We start from the raw sequence: 7768 nt of genomic DNA on the forward strand, positions 1-7768 counted from the left end.
GTTCAGCAGTGAAGTATTTAGTACAATTGCTGGCAACTTGTGTTATGTAGACATCTCCTGAAATAGCGAGAGCATTTTAGATTAACAATAGCAGCTAATAAAGGTAGCAGATTAAAGCAGGCATAGGAGAATGACTATTGGACTTGAGCCAAATGAAGTTTTTCTATGTTTTTACACAGCATTTGGAACACAGTCAGTACAGCAATTATGATGCAAAATTATGCATGTCTATATTTAGTCTTGGAGACCATTAACTGAACCTAAAATGCCATGCACACATGAAGATAATAAAGACTTACATGGTAGATAATTCAGGTTCTGTTGTTGATATACAGCAGCAAAAACATAGCAAGCCAAACACTGAATATTTTCTTGCCTTACAATCAGGAAGAAACTTTATTAAGATAAACTTATGTGAATTTTTAACCTAAACCTGCCTGAGTGGGATTATTACTTAAATGGAAGGATAATAAAGGCTCTAGAGATTATATACTGGCAGAGAGAAGGCAAAAGGAACTTCTAATAAATATTAAACCATTTAATTTTAACTTAAGCTATATATTTAGTTATATTGCCTTTCCCTGGCAAGTTGCTTGCTTCTTTGCAGAATCTCTAAAACTGCTGAAGAAGACAAACAGGAGAAGTCTTACCCTGTTGGCACAACCACTCAGTACAGCACTGGCCCTCTGGAAACCAAAGGAAAGTCACACAGTCATAAGCAAGAACAAGCTGATTGTCCCCTCACCTTCACCACCCACTTACAAAGGCACATAATAGCATTAGAGTTACCACACTACTAGAAACTTAAAATCCAGCTTGGACGCTTAAGATCTGGACAGCACCAGCTGTTATGTGACCAACGATACCTCAGGGAAACATACTTCCCACCTGAGAGGAAAGAAGGCCCTCTTTTTTCAATTAACACTTTGGAACAAAATCTCAAGTGAGTTTTAGATGGACTCAGACTTTTAGAGCACAAGGATGTTTTCCCCTAACCCCTGCTAGTGTTTCAATAAGTACATTCTGGATAAGCAACTTCTGATTTTCTGACCACAAACCTTGCATTTTCATCACTGTGGAAAAAGCTATCATTTGGGGGGGAAAGAATGAAAAAGGGTGGGGGGCGGGGGGAAACTGCGCTCTCTTATCTGTAAGGTCTCTTGAGAACACAGAGAGTAAGAATTCTTACCAAAGTTTTAAAGCACATAACACAGTGTCCGAAGTAACACCAAGTTTTTAAGAGATCATACTGGTGCATAGCCATGTTAGAGAATGCTTAGTACTAGAAAATAAAACATCCAGTTGGATTAATGTTTCTCCAGGTTCATAAATTTACTTGAAAGAAAAGGTAAACGGTTACTCCTCAGCTGAGCTGAAAGCCTTCAGGGACTACGAAATTACATGTCAGAAAGCACACAGCCAACACACCAGTCTAGTGGCTGTTCTTGTTTTAAGAAATGGGTATTTCTGCTTTCTCTCTGCCCATAATAATTTGTGTACATTTTTCATATTTTTTTTTCCCCCCTGCAAAACCAAGATGTCCAGAAATTAACAAAGTGAAGGCTCAGATTCTGAAGACAAGAACTGGCTTCACAGCAGAAATCCTAAAGGCAATCATTATTTTTCTCCCATCCAAAATTATTGCGCTTTGAAAAATGGAATTAAAAGACAAACTAAAGATTGAGAGGACACACATCTTACATGTTAGTTTTTTCTTCCTGTTCGATCCATCAGATACAGAAACCTGCAAACATAAGAGGAAAAGAAGGCAAATTAAGCTACAAGTATATTCTTATTATTGGCATCACAATCCTGCATTCTAAGAAGGTATTTCAAAAGATTGTTAAGAAACTTAAGACACACAAATTCTGTTAAGGACTGCTAGAAAGTCCACAAAAAATACTACTCATATTTCAGGTATGTCATTAGTTTCAAACAAACTGGCTTTTATTCTTTACGAGGCTGCATACTCATTAGAGATCTTATCACCTAGATTCCCTACATATATAGTATTACCAACCATGGGCCTCTCTATAGTGACAATGCTATTCTGACACAGCATTTATCATCCAAAACATTGTTTCACTGGAAGCAGAAACAGCACTAGTCCAGATGTGGGAATGCAATGATTCTCTAAATTTGAGCCCTGCAAGCCACATGCAGATGCATTCAGTATAGATGCTTTATCAAGGTTGCTCTCTAGTGATACTCTTTCTAGGTTCCCAACAAGAAAATTAACACAGACTCAGGCTCATAAGTAAGTCTAGTGAAAAGCAAGAAAGCAAGAACACATAGGCAGCACAATAAAGTCCAGATAATGTAATTATATTCTTCTCACATTAATAAACCTTGAAGGCTCTAGAGCCTTTTGTCTTGAAAAGACTACCTGCAGCACACTGCTTAGCATATCAGATTAAAAGATACCCTCAGCAATTTCAAGATTTGGGTAACACCAAATTAAAAAACTTCCTTCGACTGTTAAACCACTAACCTAAAGTATCTTAAATTGTTATGTCTCAACCTACAAGTGGAGTAGCTTTGGAGAAGTAATCATTTCAGAGGCATCAGCATTTTGTACTTGAACTACCTTTCCATACTGTATTCAGAATTCAACTCAGACGTGCAGAAAAAGAAAATCCCATGTCAGCTGTTGAAGGGAATGCTACAAGCCTTTAGTCCCATGCTAAGGTCATCTCATCAGTTCCACATGGATTCTACTGCCAGTTCAGGACCTTAACCATGACTTGTAAAGCTATCTAGTGATTAAGATCCACCAGATACATTTCCTTCCGAGTCTAGGCAGTTCCTCTGGAGCAACACAGCTCAAAATAGCCTCATTGAAGTATGCAAGAGCTAAAGATTAGCATTCCTGATGACAACAGTGTGGATGCAAATTTAATTGAGATACTGTATAAAGGGGAAACTCTACCTTTAGCATGTTACAACACTTTTTAACCACTATAACACTGTAGGGAATATATTCACAAAAGGGAGGAAAATATGTAACTCTGAAGCAGTATTTTATGTATTTACAGAAGAATAATATAATACACATTATTTAAAAGTATTTTAGGGATCTCCCTAGGCTACCCTAGTTAACACAGAAAGGCTTTAACTAAAGAGAAGTAGTAAGCAAGTTTTGTGGTTTTTTGGTTTGGTTTCCCCCATCTCTAAAACCTGTTTGGGAAAGCATGCAGTAGGAAACAAAAAAAATACAAGGTCTGCTCTTTGCCAGCATCTCATACTAATGTCAAAAATCTGACCAACTGCAGGTGGGAGAGAAAAAACACTGAACAGCCAAAACTGCTGTAACTACTTAATTATTTTTCTTCTGTGCCCATTCTTTGTACAGAGAGATCTGTTGCAGTTACTTCACCAACAGGTTCAACGACTTGCCCAGAAAGCTCCAAGAACCCAGCACTTGCTGCATGCAATTCTGCCAATTGTTTTTTTCACTTCCTGTCTCAAGCAAGAAATTCCTAGAGTGGACAAGACCTAGGTGAGTTGTCAAAAAATGAGTCTCTGGCACTCAATTTCAATTGCGTGAACATAACAGCAGAGACATCTTGCTGTAAACAGAAATTTACAAACCAACCAAACAAGAAACCCTAAACACACAGATCTCCCCAAAATACTTACACCAAAATCACAGACAGCTTGATAAATACCAAGGAAGCAGTAATCTAGCCGAGGCATTCAAGTGCTTTTCAGAACAAGTGAAGTACCAATAAACCTCAAAGAACTTAAAAGAAGCTGTCATGCTAATAACCTACCAGAACTTCATTTTTAGAAAGGCACTGGGGGAATTTTTTGACAAAAGTCTACAGGAATAGTTCCACGAACTCCTACACAATTCACTAACAAATACACCTTTCTTTTCAAGAACAAGTTAGATTAAACTTTAAAAATAGTACATTTCACAAATGCAGAGAACTGAAAGGAGCTGTTCTTAAAATTACTGGCTTGTGTTTTGGGGGACAGGGAGGGATCGACAATTAACGTCCCAAGATTTAATACAGAAATCTGATTAAGTAAGCCTGAGTTCAGACCATATTGTAACTCAACGATCACAAGCAGTCAGAAGGAGGGTTATAGACTATACACAACGCAGCATACCTTGAATGTCTTAATATCGTGCTTAAACTTGAAAAGGAGTGGCTCTAACTGGGTTTGTAAAACTCATTCAGAAGACGCTTGCTTGTCACAACCCTGTGCTATGATCATATTACACCATCTGATCATCTCCAGACCCACACAGGGTGTGACACCAACAGGGAACAGTATCTGGTAGTTACCAGAAAACATTTTTTCTACCCAAAGTAGAGGGGATAGGGAAAGGCAATTTTTTGAGAGGTTTCCACCTGCCCCCAGTATTGCGATGTCTTAGAAAAATAGTTTTTAAAGTCAGCATCAACCAGAAATTGCCAAACAAACATCCCCTCTCTGTACATTTCAAATAGTACTACAAGTTGTGACACGTATGTTTTAACTTGCAAAATGGGGGAGAGGGGGAGGTGGACATTTACTTAAAAAAGGTAGTAAGATTCCTTCTACTACAATCATAACATGAATGGAGCTGTGAATCTGCTTAAAGCTTTTATATTTGTCTAGTAATCCACAGATGCCACACAGATGGCTTTTATCCGGATAAAGACACATCAGTCTATGTATATGCAGGGTGCGCTCCAGTCATGACATTGTAGGTTAGCAAATATATCCTTGATAATGATATAAGACATTGTTTTCATTCATGTAATCACCATGAAAGTCCATGCATTTCCTCCCTAGCATTTTGACACTTCTCTTTCTACCACTGTTTTGATAACAGTTTACTATTAGCACTAAAATTTGCTTACTGTATCCAGTGATAACTACACAGTTGAAAAAATTCCTCTCTCAAAATCTATTACAGTTTTAGTGATTGTTATTTAATACTGTAATTTTAATTATGATCTTGCAATCAAAGTAGACCTCAGATCTTCCCTCTCACATTTACAAGACTGTGGCAATGTAACTGTCACTCTATTAACTGCTAAATGGGGGTGAAGGAATCTCTCCACTTACCCACATTCTATGGGAACTTTAAGAAATTACAGATTTCCAGCTAAACTTCTCAGTCAAAAGTAATGTGAAATGGCAAATCAAACCATCCAGCCTGAGGGTATTAAGTCCCCATTCTGAACATATCGTACTCCAAAAATTCCAACTACATTTCTCGGTTACATTTTACTTGGCAAGCAAACAAACAAAATCAAGACTTTTAAGAAAATAAATGTTTATGTAATCTTCTCAACACATAAAACCCCACAAGACTATAACCTCACATCTGACAAAATTAAAAGTTCAGTGGCCTTTACCTCCAACTCAGGTTACAAGAAATATCATTTGATCTACTACCTCAAGATCCAATTCTGCCTTTTACATACAGAGATGACTGAAATTCTGTTAACAACTGAATTCTGAATTCTGAAACAACTTAAACGTATAGAAACATTTAATCTGACTCTCAAATTCCTACCACATTTTGAACTAGCACTATAGATTTTCACACTAGTGTTTTCCTATTCCTAAACAATGGCACTATTTTTTAAATTTTTATAATTATATTCCTCTGTTTGTATTAACAACCCACTTCCTACATGCAGCTGGAGCAGAACATTCTTCTACCAAACCTCCCCACAACACAGATACTCAGGAGGAAAACCTTAGGAACTGTCTCCTGCAGTACCTCCTCCTTTTCCTGAGATTCACTTCAGCCAAACTTTATAGCTTGGCTGCCTCTGCAAACAAAAAACCTTTAAAAAGAAAGTGGAGGAAAAGAAAAGAAACCACAACTAGCTCCTAAAGTTGGCAATATCCACTGAGCAGAGCCAGAATCTGTGCTCCAAATCTCAGAAACTAGGAAACTCTCAAGTTGCAGTAGCACATAACCTGTAAATTAAATCAGGCATGGAATGGAAGATGGTAACTGTAACTAATTTCTCTACAGATGGCCAGGGAATTCAAGGAACAATTCTCCTGTAAATTCTAGGTTTCTATTGAGTAAAACAGAAGTCTCACTGAACAGACTTTGTGACTGCAAACATACAGGACTGGCGAATTGTTAGCACACCTTCCGTGGAAGGACGGAACACTAACAAGTCTTCCACAGTGCTCTGGAACAAGGAATCAGCCAACAAACCTGGCAAGGCACCATAATTGGATTTCCAAAATCCTTTTCACAATGTTTCCTACCAGGTCTTAAACTAAGATGTCATGGGATTTATTGACCAATTATAGAGGGGAAGGGTGAAATGTAGAAATAAGTTAAAGAAGGGTGAGAAAAGGCATGTAAGTTTAAAATATTGAAGTCCAAAAGAGACACAAATTAAGAGTCCCAATGGGGTCTGTACAGGCACCTCTATTGTTCAGTAAATTTAAAAAGGTGATCAACAGGTAAATGAGAAACCTCACATACCGCACAGAGTTATTCAGAAAAATAAACACCCAGATTGAATGACAAGAACTACAGAAGGTTGTCCTCATACAAAATAAATGGATAATAAAAATCTGCAGCTGAAGTTTCACGTTCATAAATGCAAACTAATACAATGAAAAAGACAACTCTGCTACGCACTTAAACCAACAGCCTCTAGTTAGGTATTATCATGCAGAAAGGGTCTGCAGGGTCACCAAGATTAGTCCCCTGGAAATAACAGCTCACAGGCAGTTAACAGAACATCGGAGCAGAGGACAGAAGAGAGATTATGGTAACGTCTCTCTACGAACAACAAGCTTCTCCAGCTTAAATATCACACACAGCTACAACTTTGCCCTGTATTACAGACAGAAAAAACCTGAAAATGGTGCAAGAATGTCAGCCAATTCTTTCATAAAATAAATTAACAAGCTATGACTTTTCAGCTAGAAGAGGAAACAGCTAGAGAAACAGAACAAACATGCAGAAAATAATTACTCGTTGCTTCTTTTAACACAACAGTTAAGCAGAATGAAATTAAACAGTCAGCACAAAAGCTGGAAAGAGCACTTTTACAATAAAAAACAGTTAAATTGTGGACTCGCATCACCATGAGGCGCTGTGAATACTAAATACATAAACTGTCTGCAATTCATTGAAAATCATCCAACAGCAGCTATCAAATTTAAAGAGAGCTACAACCTCTGCTCAGAAATCCACCAGCTCCACACTGCAGCACACAGGGAGGATATACAGACAAAAGCATCACTGTACAACCAACCTATACTTCAGATCTTTCCCTTAGCATCTGCTGCCAGCCACTTTCAGAAACAAGACACTGACCCCAATGAGCCAGGTATTACCCTGTCCTGTGCTCTTGCCAGCCCAAAGGACAACCGGCAATAGGATCACGGCTTTCACCTCTGCAAAACCCAAAAATAACATCTTCCCTCCTGAACCCTTAAAATCTGAAATCTCCATCAACAGCATCTGTGGAGAACAGCCAAATAATCTCTAGGTCTCCTTTCCAAGTTCACTATTAAAATTTACCTTTTACATTCACACTTTACTTCGAGAGTCTCCTATTTCAAGCCTTAGTCCTGAAATTCCTATCATGCCTCTGCAGCCTACGGAGCCCCGAGTAGCTATTTCACTGTCAGCACAGAAAGCAGCCGCGTTCGACACAAGCAGGAGATGCACAAACTGATCCGATCTTGAAATTACAATGGGCTTTGCGGCAACAAAAACCAAAACAGAATCTGAGCAAAGCACAGCAAAGCTAACATCCCTCACGGAACTCCCACTCGTCCC

The sequence above is a fragment of the Chaetura pelagica genome, unplaced genomic scaffold (assembly GCF_000747805.2).
Source record: "Chaetura pelagica isolate M959 unplaced genomic scaffold, ChaPel_1.0 scaffold69, whole genome shotgun sequence".
Classification (NCBI taxonomy): domain Eukaryota; kingdom Metazoa; phylum Chordata; class Aves; order Apodiformes; family Apodidae; genus Chaetura; species Chaetura pelagica.